The sequence below is a fragment of the Pelobates fuscus genome, chromosome 5 (assembly GCF_036172605.1).
Source record: "Pelobates fuscus isolate aPelFus1 chromosome 5, aPelFus1.pri, whole genome shotgun sequence".
Taxonomy (NCBI): domain Eukaryota; kingdom Metazoa; phylum Chordata; class Amphibia; order Anura; family Pelobatidae; genus Pelobates; species Pelobates fuscus.
In genome coordinates, this window is record NC_086321.1 from 43550869 (window position 1) to 43571150 (window position 20282).

At 43.2% G+C, this 20282-nt stretch overlaps 1 protein-coding gene across 1 annotated transcript in view; it reads right to left on the minus strand.

Annotated features, from left to right (window-relative positions):
• The window catches only part of LOC134610670 (phospholipid-transporting ATPase ID-like), a 145080-nt gene extending 125673 nt beyond the window's left edge, over positions 1–19407 (minus strand). Inside the window, exon 1 of the mRNA XM_063453758.1 lies at positions 19061–19407. The gene's annotated coding sequence lies outside the window, so the exon portion shown is untranslated. The remainder of the gene's footprint in view (positions 1–19060) is intronic.
• Positions 19408–20282: the final 875 nt, after the last annotated feature.

Sequence of the window (20282 nt, forward strand, 5' to 3'; positions counted from 1 at the left end):
TCAGTGTCCCCTCTCCTTATTACACACTGCACAGCCCATCCCACTCAGTGTCTCCTCTCCTTATTACACACTGCACAGTCCATCCCACTCAGTGTCCCCTCTCCTTATTACACACACTGCACAGCCCATCCCACTCACTCACACAGTGTCCCCTCTCCTTATTACACACTGCGCAGCCCATCCCACTCACTCACTCACTCACACACTCAGTGTCCCCTCTCCTTATAACATTCACTGCACAGCCCATCCCACTCACTCACTCAGTGTCCCCTCTCCTTATTACACACTGCACAGCCCATCCCACTAACTCACACACTCAGTGTCCCCTCTCCTTATAACATTCACTGCACAGCCCATCCCATTCACTCACTCACTCACTCAGTGTCCCCTCTCCTTATTACACACTGCACAGCCCATCCCACTCACTAAATCAGTGTCCCCTCTCCTTATTACACACTGCACAGCCCACCCCACTCACTCACTCACTCACTCACTCACTCACTCACTCAGTGTCCCCTCTCCTTATTACACACTGCACAGCCCATCCCACTCACTCACTCACTCACTCACTCAGTGTCCCCTCTCTTTATTACACAATGCACAGCCCATCCCACTCACTCACTCAGTGTCCCCTCTCCTTATTACACACACTGCACAGCCCATCCCACTCACTCACTCACACACTCAGTGGCCCCTCTCCTTATAACAGTCACTGCACAGCCCATCCCACTCACTCAGTGTCCCCTCTCCTAATTACACACTGCACAGCCCATCCCACTCACTCAGTGCCCCTTCTCCGTATTACACACTGCACAGCCCATCCCACTCACTCACTCACTCAGTGTCCCCTCTCCTTATTACACACTGCACAGCCAATACCACTCACTTAGTGTCCCTTCTCCTTATTACACACTGCACAGCCCATCCCACTCACTAACTCAGTGTCCACTCTCATTACACACTGTGCAGCCCATCCCACTCACTCAGTGTCCCCTCTCCTTAGTACACACTGCACAGCCAATCCCACTCAGTGCCTCTTCTCCTTATTACATACTGCATTCCACTCAGTGTCCCCTCTGCTTATTACACACTGCACAGCCCATCCCACCCAGTATCCCCTCTCATTATTACACACTGCAAAGCCCATCCCGCTCAATGTCCCCTCTCCGTATTACACACACTGCACAGCCCATCCCACTCAGTGTCCCCTCTCCTTATTACACACTGCACAGCCCATCCCACTCAGTGTCCCCTCTCCTTATTACACACTGCACAGCCCATCCCACTCAGTGACCCCCTCTCCTTATTACACACTGCACAGCCCATCCCACTCAGTGTCCCCTCTCCTTATTACACACTGCACAGTCCATCCCACTCAGTTTCCCCTCTCCTTATTACACACATTGCATAGCCCATCCCACTCAGTGTCCCCTTATTACACACACTGCGCAGACCATCCCACCCAGTGCCCCTTTCCTTATCACACACATTGCAAAGACCATCCCACTCAGTGCCTCCTCTCCTTATTACACACACTGCACAGCCAATCCCACTCAGTGTCCCCCCTCCTTATTACACACTGCACAGCCCATCCCACTAAGAATCTCCTCTCCTTTTATACACCACACAGCCCATCCCACTCAGTGTCCCCTCTCCTTATTACACACTGCGCAGCCAATTCCACTCAGTGTCCCTTCTCCTTATTACACACTGCACAGCCCATCCCACTCAGCATCCATTCCCCTTATTACACACTGCAAAGCCCATCCCACTCAGTGTCCCTTCCCCTTATTACACACACTGCACAGCCCACTCACTCAGTGTCCCCTCTCATTATTACACACTGCAGAGCCCATCCCACTCAGTGTCCCCACTCCTTATTACACACTGCCCAGCCAATCCCACTCAGTGCCCCTTCTCCTTATTACACACACTCAACAGCCCATCCCACTCAGTTTCCCCTTTCCTTATTACACACTGCAAAGCCCATCTCACTCAGTGTCCCCTCTCCTTATTACACACACTGCACAGCCCATCCCACCCACTCACTCACTGTCCCCTCTCATTATTACACACTGCACAGCCCATCCCACTCACTCGCTGTCCCCTCTTATTATTACACACTGCACAGCCCATCCCACACACTCACTCACTGTCCCCTCTCCTTATTACACACTGCACAGCCCATCCCACTCACTCACTGTCCCCTCTCATTATTACACACTGCACAGCCCATCCCACTCACACACTGTCACCTTTCATTATTACACACTGCACAGCCCATCCCACACACTCACTGTCCCCTCTCCTTATTACACACTGCACAGCCCATTCCACTCACTCGCTGTCCCCTCTCATTATTACACACTGCACATCCCACACACTCACTCACTGTCCCCTCTCCTTATTACACACTGCACAGCCCATCCCACTCACTCGCTGTCCCCTCTCATTATTACACACTGCACAGCCCATCCCACTCACTCACTGTCCCCTCTCATTATTACAGACTGCACAGCCCATCCCACTCACACGCTGTCCCCTCTCATTATTACACACTGCACGGCCCATCCCACACACTCACTCACTGTCCCCTCTCCTTATTACACACTGCACAGCCCATCCCACACACTCACTCACTGTCCCCTCTCCTTATTACACACTGCACAGCCCATCCCACTCACTCGCTGTCCCCTCTCATTATTACACACTGCACAGCCCATCCCACTCACTCACTGTCCCCTCTCATTATTACAGACTGCACAGTCCATCCCACTCACTCGCTGTCCCCTCTCATTATTACACACTGCACAGTCCATCCCACTCACTCGCTGTCCCCTCTCATTATTACACACTGCACAGCCCATCCCACTCACTCGCTGTCCCCTCTCATTATTACACATACTGCACGCCCATTACCCTCAGTGCTCACGTCACTTGGTTTATTACACACACTGCTCCCCACTAAAGGAACATCCGAGCACCAGAAGCGGTTATGGTGCCAAGTGTGCCCTTGTAAGAAGTCAAACCAGTTTAGAAAGATTTGAATTCTTAGCTGGTGGCACCACTTCTGCTTCCACTTATGGAGAGCCGTAAACTTCTAAGCATCTCTCCCGAGATAAGCCATACAGTGCAGGCCTAACTCGTTGGCAGAGAGCGTCAGCCAATGATTTAAGCCCTGCACCTCTGTGGTTAATTCAAACTGAGAGCTTCTAGTTGTCTGATGGGCCATGGAGGCAGGGAGCCCCCAGGTAAGGAAGCAAACCGTTCTAAAATGGTTTGACTACTTATAGTGGGGGCACCATGACTCCTACAGTGTGCTCAGTGGGCTTAGTGTCCTTAGCACAGTGCAAGCACTCTAATTATACGCTTGCACTACAACTTCTCAAAAACAGTTCCTTGGTCTCCAACAGTGGGATACCAGGGAACATACTCAGGATCCCAAAATCAGGACTGTCCTGTTGGACTTGGGATAGTTGGGAGGCCTGATCGTTGATATGCTGTTTGGGATCTCACTACTCCCCAATTCCTATGCCCATAGAATTTGGACACCGGTGGGATGGGTGCCGATCGGCGGAACAGTGACACGATGGCCCACTGAGGGCAGACCTGGCAGGATGCACTGTTTCAATGCTCCCTGCAGGGTCCTATTGCTCTGAACATAGTATGAGCACGTCTAATGAAGATATGCTTGTTAGGGACAGTTAACTGGTGGGAACAGGACCATGAAAATCAAGACTGTCCCACCAGAATTGGGACGGTTGGGAGGCATGGTTCTGTTTAGAAAAACTGTAGTGTGCCTTTTTACAGCTAATACTAATTAGGTGATTTATTTATTCCAACACACTGCAAACTCATTGGACAGTATTTGGACATTATTTCAAATCTTGATTACAGTGACAATCCAAGACAGCCGGCAGGTAACTAGAACATACCCCAGTAGGTGTATTTCCAGTGATCATTGAACGTTCACTTTCCTTGAGCAGCAAAGATGGAAAAAAGAAACTCAGACAATCGCAGTTAGGAGGACATTTGACTTATTAAGTCACAGCATTGCAATGCTGAGTGTGTCTGGTCCCACCTAGCAACTCTAAGCAATTTACATTCAAAGGACTTGCTAATAATACAAAAATATTTCTAAGGAATGTTCATAAGGGGCACTAACATTAAAGACAGTTTACTCCACACAATCACTGATAAGAGCGAGTTAGAAAAGTGTGTTTTGGAAAAAAGGATGGAACTTTTTTTTATAATTTAAAGGGACATGCTAGTCACATCCATTCTGTTGCCAAACATACACAGGAGGCTGCTGCAGACTAGACTTGCGCACAAATGCTTTTCGGCTGGACGAACGAGTCAACCCATCCGTGATTTACCTGTGGAATCTAATTCAATCAATAGGACACCACAGGTAAATCCTGGACTGAACGATTCATTCAAGCTTAGATTAAAAGGCATTTGATTGGTTTGATTTGCAGGCTCTAACAGGCTATTAACAGAGCAGGTGATGAGAACTTTCAATTAATCACACTTGGGGCGGACTGCCCACTTGGGCACTTGGTCATTAGCAGAGGACCCGAGACCACCAGGAGCTACAGCTCCGGCTGAAGAGATTACAGATCTCTACAACTGGAAAGACAAAATTACAAAATCTGTTCTCTCAATAGGTTATGGGGCCTGTGATGAGGCGCAGGGCCCCAGAAACCTATCACACTGCCCCACTTCTAAGTGAGATCTGGCAGCATGATCTGCGCGGCGCTCTGTGTAATGCGAGGACAGGAAGTGATTTTACATCCTGCGCTCTCTTGTTATGCAGAGCGCTCGCACAGCCACCAAGGTGAGAGAGCAGCATCCTGACAGAGACAACAGGGAGCATGGAGAGAGGTAAATAGAGATGGAAAAGTTAGAGATAGATGCTTGAAAAGGAAGGGCAAAAGGAAAAAAAATAGACCTGGGGTCTTATTTTGCCAGGGACCCCAAAGTTCACCCCTGAACACCCGTGCAATAAGGCAAGATAAAAAAAAATATAATTTAAATATGATTATAGGCAATGTTTATTATTATTATTATTTATAAAGCACCAACAGATTCCGCAGCGCTATACAAAAGCTGGCCGAACAGACAAGTATTTGCAATAAGACAAGTTGGACGCACAGGAACAGAGGGTGTTAAAGGAACACTATAGTCACTTAAATTACTTTAGCTAAATAAAGCAGTTTTAGTGTATAGATCATTTCCCTGCAATTTCACTGCTCAATTCACTGTAATTCAGGAGTTAAATCACTTTGTTTCTGTTTATGCAGCCCTAGCCACACCTCCCCTGGTTATGATTGACAGAGCCTGCATGAAAAACAAACTGGTTTCACTTTCAAACAGATGTAATTTACCTTAAATAATTGTACCTCAATCTCTAAATTGAACTTTAATCACATACAGGAGGCTCTTGCAGGGTCTAGCAAGCTATTAACATAGCAGGGGATAAGAAAATCTTAATTAAACAGAACTTGCAATAAAGAAAGCCTAAATAGGGCTCTCTTTACAGGAAGTGTTTATGGATGGCTGTGCAAGTCACATGCAGGGAGGTGTGACTAGGGTTCATAAACAAAGGGATTTAACTCCTAAATGGCAGAGGTTTGAGCAGTGAGGCTGCAGGGGCATGTTCTATACACAAAAACTGCTTCATTAAGCTAAAGTTGTTCAGATGACTATAGTGTCCCTTTAACCCCTTAAGGACCAAACTTCTGGAATAGAAGGGAATCATGACATGTCACACATGTCATGTGTCCTTAAGGGGTTAATTAAGGGCCCTGCTCGAACAAACTTACATTGTAAATAGACAACGAATTCCCAGATGGGTCCAGTTTAACGAATGGACCCATCTGGGAATGACCTGTGGAGTCTTTATCAATGAGCAAGACTTCACAGGTAAATCCTGGACAGATGGAATCACTCAGCCACAGATTAAAAAACATTTGATTCTTTCGTACCAGCTAAAACTTATGTTTGAGTCTATAAATCTACTAAACAGTAAGTTAAAGCAAGATCTCAAACATACTTGCATAATCCCAGTTTTCAGTTTCCTGTCCCACTATATTATTGATAAAAATCAAATTGTGCATGAAGGAAGTGCCCCATTAAAGGACAGCTGTTATTAAAAAAATGTTGAATTAATTTCCAATTATTTTCTACTACCAGTCTCTACTCGTTAAAAAGTCTGTTAGCGAGTCTACAAACTTTCAGCAATATTGATGGAGACTTACTTAGTGCTGGAACTTAAATCCAGGCACTAAATAGCAGCCAATGGCTCCAATTGTTATGTTTTTTTAGCCATTTTCTGTTTAGCTGGCGCAAAGAAATTACCAACTAAATGGGATATTCACGGCTCTCTTACAGGACCTCAAGAAATCACTTATGGCAGATGTGGGGATAATCTGCATCCTCACATTCTTCTATACGGTTTTAAAAACACGAGCTGTCATTTAATAGAGACATGTTTCCCATTGTTCCAGCCATCAGCAGTATCAGCGACCGATACGGATTACATTACGTGACTTCCCTACAACCTGATAACCAGGAGTCATTTTCTCAAACTTCTAGAACCTGGTTTTTCTTTTTGGGCTCTGTAGTCTAAAAAGACATTAGCATAGCTTTGCTTATCCTCTCACGTTTACTGCAACAAGTATACTACCGGCTCTAGTAGGCTATTACCTCTGTGGGGTACTTTCATTCACCCTCCTCTGTTGGTATGTTTCATAAGGCGTATTTAGTGCTTAGTTTGCATGAGGAATGTTTTTCCTTTTTGTATGTTTTCATGCTCCATTTCTCACTATATAGTGCGTTATCTATCTAAACCCTCGGACTGCTAAGAAAACTTATTTATTTCTGGTTTACCTATGCCATGCTCTGCCGGTTAATTGCACTTAAAAATTGGTGTGGCCAACTAGAACTCTGCTGGGAGTTTCACACCGCGGTTTGCACCCCATCCCTTTCCCTTCCCCTTACTCGTTTCACATATTTTGTTTCTATGGTAATTTTATTCATTACAGTTTTTGAAGAGAAAAAAAAAGTAATGTCATCTAAAAGCTGAACTAAATGTTAAAAAATTAATATTGAGTTGTATATGGAATAGCATGTATGGAATTCGAAAAACAAGGTGCTAGAGAACACTGAGAACGTACAACAGCTCAAATAGCCTGCCCTTCGGTGGGTCCCCGCTCAGACCTCAAGCTGGTTTTAGCTCATCATGTGCCATTACAAAAAGAACCAGGGTCATTTGCAGATCAGACTGATTTCACCCAAAAGGGTGGTCCAGATCTGAAATGCAGGCTTTCTCTCCCTGCAAGAGAGATACAGAATAGGCATGTGCATGGGGAAAATGTTCGGTTCGGTTAGGCATTCCGAAATTAGGGATTTTCGCAATTCGGGACTTCGGCAATTCGGCACTTCAAGACTTCGGAACTTCGGCAACTTCGGCACTTCACCACTTTGGAAATTCGGCAACTTCGGCACTTCGGAACTTCGACACTTCGGCACCTCAGGACTTCTCTTGCAGCTGCTTGGTAGATAACTCCCTAATTCCCACGGTATTAGGGAGTTATCTACCAAAAGGCTGAAATACCTAAATTGGTCTTTCAGCCAAATTTACTAATATTAAGTAAAAATGACTTAGTATTAGTAAATTTTGCCCCTACTCGCTATACCGCGAGTAGGGCCATGTTTAGTAAACAGTGAGCAGCCTGTGACTGCTCACTGTTTTAAAAAAAAAAAAATCCCCCCCCGGCCCTAATTTGTGTGTAATTTGACTCATAACTCTCTGATTGGTTACTTAATCCACCAATCAGAGAGTTATGAGTCAAATTATACAGCGTGGGAAGATTCCAAAGAATTTTCCCACGCTGTGTAAAATGACACAGAGCACTCTGATTGGTGGATTTCAAACCAACCAATCAGAGTGCTGTGACAGGTAAATGTAGAGACTTACCTGTCAGTCTCTTCATTTACCTGTCAGAGCAGTCTGATTGGATGGCTTAAACTCACCAATCAGAGTGCTCTGAGCCTAATTGCAGGCGGGGCAAGGCTTTATAAGCCTTCCCCCTCCCTGCAGAGCTCAGTCTGCGTGGAGCCCTCGCCGGGTGAAGAAGGATTTTTTTTTTTGTGCTCGTTTTTTAATTTTTTTATTATAATTGTGTCGGTTATTATGGTATTTTTAGAAGAAAGAAAACATTGAATGGTAAGTTTTTTTTACAGGTACTTAGTTAAAGGTCCCCCCCCTCATTAGTTTTTAGGGTGAGGGGGTAGGTAGGGGGATAATTTTTATTGGGGGGGTGACTAGGGGTTTGGGGACCCCTAGTCACCTGGGGGGGATTTTTTTAGGGCCCCCACCCACTGCTCAGGGGTGGGGGCCAGGGGGATGACCATAGGTCCCATCCCCTTATTAGTATTTAGGGCCCCCACACGCCGCTGAGGGGTGGGGTCCAGGGGGGAGGACAATAGGTCCCCCCCTCTTATTTCAATTTAGGGCCCCCACCCGCCGCTCAGGGGTGAGGGCCAGGGGGAGGACATTAGGACCCCCCTTATTAGTATTTAGGGCCCCCACCCGCCGCTCAGGGGTGGGGGCTAGGGGGGAGGACATTAGGTCCCCCCCCTTATTAGTATTTAGGGCCCCCACCCGCCGCTCAGGTGTGGGGGCCAGGGGGGAGGACCTTAGGTCCCCTTCCTTATTTTCTGTAGGGCCCCATCCACCGCTCAGGGGTGGGGGCTGGGGGCTGGGGGGAGGACATTAGGTCCCCCCCTTATTAGTATTTAGGGTCCCCACCCACCGCTCAGGTGTGGGGGCCAGGGGGGAGGACCTTAGGCCCCCCCTTCTTTTACTGTAGGGCCCTCACCCACCGCTCAGGGGTGGGGGTCAGGAGGGAGGACATTAGGTCCCCCCCCTTATTTTACTGTAGGGCCCCCACCCAACGCTCAGGGGTGGGGGCCAGGGGGAGGACATTAGGTCCCCCCCTTATTATAGTTTAGGGCCCCCACCCACCCACCGCTCAGGGGTGGAGGCCAGGGGGGAGGACATTAGGTCCCCCCCTTATTCTGATTTAGGGCCCCCACCCACCGCTCAGGGGTGGGGGCCCGGGGTGAGGACAATAGGTCCCCACCCATTATTTTACATTAGGGCCCCCACCCACCGCTCAGGGGTGGGGGCCAGGGGCTCGGGAGGGGGGAATTTATTTTTTATTTTTTTTACAGTGAGCAGCCACAGGCTGCTCACTGTTAAATAGACATGCCCCTACTCGCGGTATAGCGAGTAGGGGCATAATTTACTAATACTAAGTAATCTTTACTTAGTATTAGTAAATTTGGCTGAAAGACCAATTTAGGTCTTTCAGCCTTTTACTAGATAGCTCCCTAATACCGTGGGAATTAGGGAGTTATCTACTTATTCATTCCGGTCATTACATGGACAGGTTAAGTAACTTAAATTTTATATTAATATATGTTACTTGATTGTTGTAAATGTTGCAAATGCTTACAGCTGAATCCTAGCTATGTTTGTATACTTTTTATTTAAAATTATTTACAATGTAACATTCTTCTTCTTTCACTGGGTAAGTATATTAGTACTTAGGCAATACTGTGCTTCGGAACTTCGGCACTTTGACACTTCGGAACTTCGGGACCTCGGCAATTCGGACATTCGGAAGTACCCGAATGTCCGAATTGTCCGAAATTGTTCCGAATACATATTCGGACCGAAACAAATTGCACATGTCTAATACAGAAACCCCAGACCATCGTTTCAACCTTGTTAGGCATCATCAGTTAGGTATAGCCGATATCTCTCTAGGCACCGTGAGCAAGGTGTCCATGACTGCATTACCCTTTAAACTTAGAGAGCACAAAAAAAACAGGCATTTACGTGTACTGTGCAATTCTCTGTTTGTGAATAAAGAATAAAAAAAATGTAAATTCGTGTGACAGTATTTTGTGCTGCTGTATATAAATGCTGTTTTTTGTGACTTATTACCTAATAAAACAATAATAGAAAATATGAAGAATGTTGCTGCATCTACATGCTATCTACTGATTTTAAATAGCACAATATCCTTCTAAAGTAGGTAGCAGTGAGGGTCTGCCAGTCGTGCAGAGAGGCTGCATAAAGGGAATATAAAATATTATGTCAGACGATGTTGAAGAAATGCAAGTTAAAGTGGAAATAGTAAAGGGTCTTAGCAGGCATCAAGGACCCAGGGCAGCAATACAAAAAAATGACTTCAAATGGTGCTTCACCGGCAAATCTCATATCCAAAGGATAAAAGCAGCAAAATGGCACAACAGCAGAAAAGAGAATAAGGGACATCCAGACATCTTTAAAGGGACACTATAGTCACCCAAACCACTTCAGCTCAATGACGTTGGGTGCCAGGTCCCTCAGGTTTTAACCCTTCACATGTAAACATAGCAGCTACAGAGAAACTGCTATGTTTACATTGCAGGGTTAATACAGACTCTAGTGGCGGTCTTCCTGACAGCTGCAAGAAGCGCTTCTGCGACGCTGGATTCAAAAATCGAATCCAGCGTGCAGAAATGCTTTCCTATGAACTGGTTGAATGCGCGTGCGGCTCTTGCCGCGCATACGCATTCCACTCCATTCGGGAGCTGACATCGGCAAGGGAGGAGAGTTCACCAGCGCCGAGGGAGCCCGGCGCTGGATTAAAGTATGTAGCTGAAGGGGTTTTAACCACTTCAACCCAGCGGGAGGGTGACCCTGAGGGTGAGGGTCCCCCAAGAATTATATAGTGTCAGGAAAACGAGTTTGTTTTTCTGACACTATAGTGATCCTTTAAAAATAAACTGCTAAACACACCCAGACAACACAGTCTGCATTCACACCATCAGTCAGACATAGAAAAAGGCAGCTCCTGTGCTCCAGTAAATTAGGTATATAGTTCTTTAAAGAGGAACGTAGTGTTGAATTGTAAGACCAGATATATTTGTGGTGGGGAGCTGAGTGCATACAATAAGTTTGAGCTATACCAGTAGTAGCAGTCGGTTTCGGTGTGCCTAAACCGACGAATAGGTAGGCTTGAAAAAAAGGTTAAAAAAAAACTACATAAACTCGTAACTACATAATTAAAAAAGTCCCCTTTATGATTATGCTTATATGTGCCTTAACTGATACAGCAACTGTTACATAATGTTGAAACGTCCCAGATAAACATAGAGGACTTAAAGATGTAATTAATTGGTCAAATTGTGCAAAAATGATACTGTAACACAGTGTGGAATATAGAAAAACGTGAAACTATGCTGGCTGTAACACAATGTATTGGATGTGAGTGGTGCTTCGTACTAGCTGCTGTTAGGAAATAGTGACTCTTCCCAAGGCTTGTTTCTCACTACATCTTCCAGAACTGGACCTGAAACTAATTATCAGAATGCTTATCGAAGCTCTAATCCCCTGTTCTTTGTCTTCTCCCCTCTATCATGTTTGGTAGTGGCAGTTATAACCATGAAACAGAAAATCGTGGGTAATGGGAACAACTGCATAATACCCAGGTACTAGTTGTTATGCCAAGTGGCGGAACAATTAAGCTAAGATTAGAGACTTGGGAACGTAACTAGCTGCCAAGTGGCGATGAGAGGTGAGGCCCTAACAGCTGTGCCAAGAAGGAGGAGATGTGAGGCACTAACAATGATTTGGGCCGACGGGCGAAATGCCTTGTTAATTGAGGATTGGAGTTGGCCTTGTGGGACAGCTATGTAATGGCAGCAGCCAAAAAAATAAAATACTATAGAAGCAAAAAAAAAAAAAGCACTATCTATGGCACCTAGGGTACCCTAACTGCCAGACCAAGCTAAACCTAATGTTCTGTAGAACAAGTGGTTGTCATAAGGAGGGAGGTAGTTTCGTAAAAAATTAGTCACTTGAAACTGTGACATGACTAAAAACATACACCTGGCACATTGATGAAAGTTAGAATGCTAGAAGTTGACAATAAGAAAAGGTGAATAGAAACGTGGAGGACCATGGTTCAATAACCTAAACCCAAAACGGAAAGTGACACTAGAGAACGTACTGTTTATAATTTAGAACTACTGTCATACCTCCTCTCGGCCCGCTCCGCTTCGATTCCACTGTCTCTGCAGACACTGGATCTACTGCCCCATGGTGTCCCGAGGTTCAGCCAACATCATGAGGGCTCACACGCGAGCATGAACGCAATAACAGCTAAGGGGCATGCGCCTTACCCCTGGTCATTTTTCTTGGTTCCTTAAAATAGCCCAATAAATGCACTCCATTTATACTTTTTCACTAACTAACTAACCTGATTAGTTCCCTATAATGAAGGGTAACACCCTAAGTGCAGTGTACGTGATCCAGGAGCTGACTTTGCAAAAATGGCTAATAATAAAAATATGAAAATATAAATGTATAAATAAATAAATGGATTACAAATAGTGGTGGTGGTATAATAGTGACCTAGAAATATATATATATATATATATATATAAAAAAAAGGGGTGATGAAAATACTTCAAAAAGGACACTGGGATAAAGTGCAGCAAAAATGTATGGTGTGTATACCTTTAAGAACGGCTATAAGCAGAATATATGGAATAAACACCAAATAATATACTTTTAGTGAAAAGATATAAACCAAATAAGGCAGAAGAAACAGTATGTGCAAAAAACTGTTTCCTGCAGTGCAATATAATTGTGATATCGCTGTAAAGTGCCACTGGAACAAATAATTGGAATAGTAGAAAACTGGGTGAAAGTAAAAACCAGTTTATCCACAATTTAAAATAAATATAGATAAAAATATATGTCAGGAACGAAGTCCAGAATGATTACCAGCACAGTGGATGAGAGTAATAGAAGTCAGCCTCAAGGACCGGTTCGGATGGCTGTGGATGGTGTGAACACTTTCCTCTTTCCAGCTGCCAGCTGCCGGTAAAGACGGTGTGCGTCTCAGAGAGGTGAGTGATGCAGACCTCCCGGTCCGGGACTGAGAAGGCTTCGCGGTCAAATTTTTACACCACTGGCTGGAACATAGATGGAATCTGTAGCCTGCTTGTTCAGTCTGACGCGTTTCGTGGGAGTCAGCCCCACTTCTTCAGAGACTGAATACAGTTTAGTGCTTGAGTGACAATTTAAATACACTTTCAATTGATGGATAATAATAATTTACATCCACTTAGATGATTATTGGACAATAAAACGATATGATACATCTTCAATTAACAAAGTGATAACAGTGGTGGCAATACAGAAATATCTTTCTGTTAAACATAACAGCAATTTAATAAAGCGGACATTAAATAAAAGTGGCATGATTATTCTTCTATAATTCATTTGAAGAATAAAGTGTATACAATAATTAATCGATGTTAATTGAGCATAAGTAAAGATATTAAGCAGCAAGACCTTATATTTAAACTTGGAATAAAGAGTAAGTGATGGAATTAGATGATGTAAATAGAAATTAAAAACGAATGTAGAAGGAAATCCAAGGATGATAAAAAAGGTTCAGAAAAAGATCCAAGGCTAATAAAAATAGAAATAAATACACATGGAGATAGAAACAAATAGAAACAAATAATAAAGGAATAGAATGAATAAGAATGAAGGGAGTAATATTGACTAGTAGTGCGAGTAAATATATAGTCCTAATATATATAAAATATAAGATGTAGAAAATGTGATATGAGAATAAATGAGATTAAAATAAGAATTAGATAGATCCCTATCTATATAAAGGTCCTAGTCTGATTGGTTTACTGAATTTTCTGGCAATCTGAGCAATCTCAGATAATAAATGCATAAGTAAGTCGATGGATGGATGGATAAATAAATCAGTCATCTGATGTTATGATATGTAGTACAATCATTCCAAAATAACAGAACTAGTATATAAATACAAGTACAAGTAATACAAGATACTTCACATAATAAATTAAAAACTAGACACATTATAAATGTAAACTAGATCATCCAGCATTAATGAGATGTCTTGAAATAAGAAAAAATAAACAAAATATATATTAAATTAAAATTGTTTGAGGAGGATATCTCTGTTCATAATGGTAGAGGAACTCTGAAATAAAAAATAAATAGGTAATAAAACTCTGAAATATAAAAATAAAAATTAGTTCCCTAGCCTATCAACACAGACCTAGACCTATTTATTCCTCCCTTTGACATCACTTCCTTGTCTGTCGCGGTCTTTGTCATTCGTATAGTTCTAACTTTTCTGGTTTCTGACTTTGGCATTGTATCTTTTTTTCTGTTACTCTGGTATCCTTGTCCCTTGGTTTGTTCTATGATTATAGTTCTGTCTCCTCTCCTGACCTTGGCGTCTCTGACTATTCTCTACCTTTTTTCTTTCTCTACCTAATATGTACTTGTGTATAGGGAAAGGGCTCCATAGTTTGCGTGTGTTTGTATTAGTCCTAGACACTAACGCAGTGAAAATGTGGCAATGTCATTGCCAGTCAGGTAGATAAAGTAAGTAAAATGAGCCCAGAACACCAAAATACTCTAGAGATTCCTGTTACAAAAACCAACCAAAGAAAATTGAACAGTATAATAAATGACCCAGTTGACCATATATGTTAAAACTAGCCTCAGATATTCAAAGGCTGGTATGAAGCATACGTACGGATATGTTCTTATAGATAGATGATATAGGCCATGAAGGTGGTGGCTAGTATAAATGAATAACATGACCCCGTCAGTTAAATACCTAGAGGCGAGGGTACATAACCATAAAATATCGCCCTGTGGATAACCAGACAAGATTTGAGCTATTGGGCATTGTTACAGAAAGATGAAGGACAAAACATAACAGCGAGGAAGGACTTGCGTAGTAACCGAAAATTAATATATATAACATCATATAAGAGAGTATGACATACCCCCAAACAACACCTGGTATAGTGAATGAAGTAGTGAGGTGAGCATACTTCATTCCATTAAGCAAAAGAGACTGTTACTTACAGCAATTACCAAATACATGTAATAAATTGAACCGTGTGAATGGAGTGTAAATGTTAGTGTAGACGAGGGGGGAGTTTGTTATAATGGTTCCCATAACCCCTCACTTCTGACAACCGGTAATGAGATGACGAGTTAAAGCAAACTGCACCTCTGTAGTATTACAAAGTACTGTGTACAAATTAGGTGACATAGAACTACACACTAATACACAATACACACTAACAATAACAACTCTTAATAGATCATGCTGGCCAAATATACTGTATGACTGTAGAATAAAGGGATTCTAAAGTGTAAAGAGTACAAAGCTGTGAGGAGCATAACACTAAAGACTTAAACTGAGCTAAAACTAGCTTGAGATCTGAGCAGGGACCCACCGAAGGGCAGGCTAATTGAGGTCACCTCTCTTGCGCCTTGTTTTTCTCTCTTTAAGTTTAAAGGGCAATCCAGACGTGGACCCCTTGCTCACGGTGCCTAGAGGGATATTGGCTATGCCTCACTGATGATACCTTACAAGGTTGAAACGATCGTCTGGGGTTGCCGTATCTCTTGTGCAGATGGAACTTGCTGGCATTTCAGATCTGGACTGCCCGTATAGGTGGGACCAGTCTGATATGCTTCAGATATGTTCTCTTCGTAATGGCACAAGATGAGCTAAAACCAGCTTGAGAACTGAGCGGGGACCAAACCGAAGGGCTACTAGTTGAGCTGTTGTCCGTTCTCACCTCTCTTGCTACTTGTTTTTCGCTCCTTAAACTAGGACAGTTGGATTCAGGTCTCGAATCAGGACTGTCTGGCTGGATCTAAGGTACTATGGAAGTATACGCTACAAAGTATCTATCCAAATACATACTCACTCAGATTTGTTTGATTAAAGGCAGGATATGATGTGCATGGCCATTGCCAAAATATTAGTACAAATATATTCCTAATTTTGGTAATAGACAAATGTATTAATTTCATCTATACAATGCATGATATTCCTATGTATTATATACGTAAAATTCCTTATTATGTGTAGGATTGAAAGTAGGTGCAGCATATATCCCATTCAGATCTACCTTTTGTCAGTAAGGTGCTAAAAGCCGACACGTGGCCGCCTCATGCATTTCATCATGCAGTAGCTATGTATCAAAGTTCACCATGCCCAACTCCCCTGTGATAACACATTGTTAGAAGACAGGAAACACGTCTTATAGTAACCTCGTTCTTAAAATGAAGGAGCAGATTCTCAGGGTTTCATAGCGAAACAACAGATTAGTGTGAATGGATTGTCAGAGTCTTCGGATGAGCAAATTCTCATTGTTGGGGTGAATGGGCAGCTTGTTAGAGCCCCAATCCAAAATGGTCAGATTTTCACGGTATCAGGGTAATAGGGCAGAATCTCTGGGTTTCACTGTTACAACGATTCGATGATACCTCAAACCTCTACTTAAACCCAGGTGTCTCGATTGAGGACATCTAGATCCAAACAATCTGAGGTTTTGTGATATTACTGGTATTGGGGCTTGTCAGGTTCTTCTAAGACGTTTTTAGTCTTTCTTGCACTTTGGAAAGCTGGGAGCAGCTCTGTAATTTGGAATTGCTGTGTAATTTAAAAAGATCACTTAAACCTGAGAAACACAGAGGTCTTCAAGTAGTATTTACAATATGTGGCGTACCGCCTGGCACCCCAACTGGGTGCCTCCGCCAATCGATGCTTCCTAGTGCTCATCTAGTACTCCAAGCACTCCACCAGACACCATAACCACCTTAACCTCGCAGCCAGCGTTACAGCTTGATTGGGGTCTCGCTGTCCTCCACCCACCCTGGATCCAAGACCAGGACCCAGCTTTCAGTGGGTAGACCTCTCCCAATCGAGAGAATATTGCAGGATAGCTCTTACAAGAGCTAGTGATTATAATCCAAGGGAGTATAATGAGTATAGCAACCCGCAGAGTGAATACAGATGTTCCCTCCACACATGAGACAAGGCTCTATGTTGAGGGTGAAGAGGAACTGATAAATGGCTGACACAACTGGCCTTATATGCAGGTCCCCATGCAAGGGGTTTTCCATAACATATTCCAGGGGCATTCTCCACTGGACCTGAGAGGGGACTGTGACAAAGTACACACTATAATTCCATTGGATCTCAGGTCCAGGACACTCCCACACAAAACAGGATCATACCTCCCCTGTGCCTGAGAGATAATTGAGTCAGGAACTGTACTAGACTCAATAATCTCCAGGTACAGAAAACATACATCTTAACAACACCTTGAAAGTACCCCCAAAATACATGGAAACCCCACATAAGTCACATCCCCTGATAGCCCTGATCTGGGGGACCAACATATCCAAGAATTAGCCAGATCAGTTTAGGGGTTCAGGATTTCCATGGAAGTCATAATTTTGACCGACCGTGCACATGGTCCTATGCCCAAAACATTTCCAAGGAATTAGGGCCAACGGTTGGTCTCTCTTTCTGCAGTACAAACGTACATAAATCACATACGTTTTTAAAGGGCCCATAGTCTTTTGGCAGGAGGCTGGCAAGCAGGCCCCTCCAAGAACATGTGGCAGAATTGCCAAAATTGAGAGATACCTTATCAGGACTGAGTGAGGGCCTGGCACAGTGGGGGGACCCCAGTCTGGCACACATACATTGTACTGACATCCAGCCCTGATAGCTATCCTCCCAGGAATACCCATATGCAGAGCACTGTTTAAAAAAGCATTGGAGACACGTAATGCATAAAACTGAAATTGCAGAAGCTGGGAGCGGAGAACGCCGCTGGAGGGAACTTTGGTGTAACCTGTTGTAAAGACAGTTATCCTTTAATGATGCACTTGTGCTTTCTGGAGGTTTGTCCAGAGTATCAAACTAGGATATATATATTATCAGAACACATTTTATGCTATATTTGCTCAGTCACCAAGTGATATATAATCACACTCCTCCCCTATTAATACTAGAAACCCATCCCTAGTAGACTTGTGCAGTCAGCTTCAAATGTAACCAAATTCCCAAAAAGTTTAAATTTCTAAAGTTTTGTTTCTTTGTCATTGTGAGCTCAGTCCGTGGCTCCAAAATAAAAAAAAATATAAGAAACGAATGATGGGGGGGAGGGGGGGAGAGTTAATTGATGGCTACAGGACAGTCCCTAGATTTGATCTTATTCACAGACACAGTGAGTTGTAACAGGAGGAAGAGCAGGAAAAAAAATGTATAATGTATCGTAAATTTTATATATAAATATCATTTTAAAATCTTTTTATTTATTCATTTTTAAGTGCTCCTCATTTTTCCCATCTATTGGTTACTCCTTTTCACTTGATCTATGACCCAAATGGCGGGAAATGCACCTATCCGTGTATTGCTATATATATATTTATATGTTCCATGTATTGCTCCATATATATATGTTATATTTATATTACATTAATATTCTGCAGTACACTGACTGGCCTGTTTTCGCACCCTTTTGTTCATCCAAATCATTTTCCTGAAATTAATGCACAGGCGAAATTAATCTGAGCTGAGAGGCCACGATTCCCGAATGGACACAGAATTTTTTATTTTGTATATATTTTTTTTTTATGGACAAATCTATTTGGAGGAACCTAATTTTTAATAATGTACAAGCTCAATCCCTAGTAATATGTAATCAGACCCCATCTCTAGTAATATATAATCAGACCCCATCCCTAGTAATATATAATCAGACCCCATCCCTAGTAATATATAATCAGACCCCATCCCTAGTAATATATAATCAGACCCCATCCCTAGTATTATATAATCAGAACCCATCCCTAGTAATATTCACTAAATGCCCATTCCTAGTCATTTATAATCTCTACCTCCCAAAGTTGCTCAGTGTCACATTTAACATTTAATTACTAGTGAATGGTTACAAATAATTAACCTGGTTAACTATTTTAACGCCAAACAGGTAAACCTGTAAATATCCACATCTCACTAGTTAGAGTGCTAGCTTTTTGGCTCAGAGGATTACTCACATGCTGTAAGCACATAAAGGATCTGTTAAGGAAAGCGAAGTGACAGAGTTGCTCTCTTACCTCGGGGCTCTAGCGTTGGGCACAGTTCAAGTTCACTTATCTCCAGGATCCGAATCTTGCTTGAGCCCTGGTCATAAGTGGCAGTCCATTGGGGGGCGGACGTGACTGGGGCTTTGTGTCACCTCACACGGCTCGTTACTAACCAGCAGCAGGACACTGGGGACTAACACAGAGCAGACACTTGTGACAGGCAGGCAGGTGACGGGGCTGGGTAGGACAGAGCAAATAAAAAAAGCTGGCCTTTGGACTTTCTCTTTTACAACAGGTATTAGATTACACCTGTGGACTGGGAAATACTGTAAGGTGGGCACAGGACAAGTGCCAGAGCTACTCAGCATGCTGTTAACCCCTTCAGGCACAGGAAAGGCTCAGGAAGAAGTGTGTTTATAATCTTCCTTGGTATTATGCTTCACCTAGGAAACCCAGGACAGTATTAAACAGAACACGCCGGGCAGGTTATTCTAGCTCCGAGCCATCCTCTCTATCTCAGACAATGCAGCAGTGACCGTGGCATGGGTCTCATTAGTAAACGGTCTCTGACAATAACATTCTAGGAAACTTAAACCTGTCAGCAGAATAAGCAGAGATATCTTTTATTAAATATATTACAATATGCAAAGTGCTTCACTCAATCACTGGGAGGGTGAAGGTGGGGGGGAGAATGTAAAAAAGGGATGTTACAGCATTTAATAAAATTAAATATATTAAACAAGAGGCTATGCACTAAAGTGTGAATTGTTTGTTTTGAATTCAAAGAGAAGACAAAGAGAGTAAAATTTTGGTGGGAAAAACATAGCCAAAGTGGAAAACAACTCACGCCAGCTATGCTTCCTGCTTAGCTAGTTTGTCCTACAGGTTTGAAATGTGCTTTCAATTCCTGACAATTCGTACTTCAGTGAATAACGGACTGCATGCCTAATCCCAATTATTTTGAGACAGCCATGTATTTTCATGCTCTCTGAATTTTGGGACATCTCGTTTCAACGAATACCTTATGCCGCTGCCGCTGCACGTTTATGCATATAGTGAAAATGTCTTCTCTCAAATGGAGTGTTTAAAATATGAGTGCCTAAAAGGTAGATCCCCAGATGTTTTAAAACTACAGCTTCCATGATGCTTTGTCATTCTAAAGGCATTCCAAATGCACGCAAAGCATCATGGGGATTGTAGGCCTATGACAAATGGGGATCTACCTTTTGGGCACACCCCCCCCCCCACCTCA